This window comes from Rhipicephalus microplus, unplaced genomic scaffold (genome assembly GCF_043290135.1).
Source record: "Rhipicephalus microplus isolate Deutch F79 unplaced genomic scaffold, USDA_Rmic scaffold_199, whole genome shotgun sequence".
Taxonomy (NCBI): Eukaryota; Metazoa; Arthropoda; class Arachnida; order Ixodida; family Ixodidae; genus Rhipicephalus; species Rhipicephalus microplus.
In genome coordinates, this window is record NW_027464770.1 from 83507 (window position 1) to 85000 (window position 1494).

The following is a 1494-nucleotide window of genomic DNA, read 5'->3' on the forward strand; positions in this document are numbered from 1 at the left end:
GACTCTAAGCGGTGGATCACTCGGTTCTCGGGTCGATGAAGAACGCAGCCAGCTGCGAGACTTGGTGTGAATTGCAGGACACACTGAGCACTGATTCTTTGAACGCACATTGCGGCCTTGGGTCTTCCCTTGGCTTCGTCTGTCTGAGGGTCGGATCACATATCAAGAGAGCCTTCGGCGCACAAGGGAACGTGAGCCGTCGACTCGTTTTGACCGCGTCGGCAACACGGACAGCACGCTGAACACCTCACAGCGAGCGCCAACAGCGGCCACTCAAGGGCGAGACGGTGGCGACCGTCGTGCCAGAGCCCAACCGAAACGGGGGCGACCGACTGCATTGAGGATGTGGCACCTCGTTGAGACCGCCGCAGGACTTCGAGTCGGAAGGAAGCCTGCAGGGAAAGTGCGGTCGAGGTTGCGTACTCCTCTCTGCGACCGGGCGCGCAAGAGCTGCGAGAGCCACGGACGCGCAACTTTAACGCACGGTAAACACGAGGAGCGAAAGCCGGCCAGCAAAGCTTCTCCAGCCGTGCGCAAAGTGCGCGAGATCGCAGCCTTGCGTTGCGCTTGTTGCCCTCGAAGTAAGCAGGGTGTCCCGTAGACCGGGCGCTCGAACACGCTGCGGGGCCGTGCCTCCTCCAGGCTTTGCCGCGCGAACAGGGAACGTTCGCGCGCAAAGCGCAGGGAGGTGAGGAGGCTGCGCCCGACGTTTGCGGTTCGCTGCGTACGCGGTTGATGCGGAGAGCACGGCGCGACGACTTGCCGCGAAGCGGAAAAAGTCTCCCGCACGAGTTGGCGAAACGTTGGCGAAGCTTAAGGCGTTCTCGTCGTAGTCCGCCGTCGGTCTAAGTGCTTCGCAGTTCCCGTCCCGTTCAAAAAACTGGGCCACTCCAGTTGGGGCGGGGGCGACGCTACACGAGACGATGCCTCTCGCCAGGCTGCGTGGCTGCCCTTGCGGCGGCGGCGACTGGCCTCGGCGGTGTTTGGGCTTTCGACACGGTCGTTTATCACGCAACTGCTCGGACGACGCACGCGCGCAGCGGAATGCCGCTTGCCAGCCTTGTGAAGATGTGACCCTGTACAGGGTTGCGGGCGCACTTGGTAGGGCGTCGTACTCGGTTCGCGATGGGTTTACGAACGTGTCCCGTCACTTCCACGTCACACCGGTTGTGCGCCGCACGCGTGCAGCGGGGAAGCCGATTGCCAGCCTTGTGAAGAAGTGGCCCTGTACAGGGTTGCGGGCGCACTTGGTAGGGCGAGCGCACGCGGTCGTGCAGGAAGTTGATGGAAGCGAATGTATCCGCTGTCGACCTCAGATCAGGCGAGACAACCCGCTGAATTTAAGCATATCACTAAGCGGAGGAAAAGAAACCAACAGGGATTCCCCGAGTAGCTGCGAGCGAAACGGGACCGAGCCCAGCACCGAATCCCCCGTCCTTGCAGGCGGTCGGGAAATGTGGTGTATGGGAGGCGACGTTCTCGGGTGTTTGCGAC

At 62.1% G+C, this 1494-nt stretch overlaps 1 non-coding gene and 1 pseudogene across 1 annotated transcript; both read left to right on the top strand.

The window, feature by feature from the left end:
• LOC142791950 (5.8S ribosomal RNA) lies at positions 1–153 on the top strand. The gene has a single exon (XR_012890531.1). It is a non-coding gene; the product is annotated as a 5.8S ribosomal RNA (ribosomal RNA).
• A 1154-nt stretch (positions 154–1307) lies between these two features.
• The window catches only part of LOC142791916 (large subunit ribosomal RNA), an 8138-nt pseudogene continuing 7951 nt past the window's right edge, over positions 1308–1494 (top strand).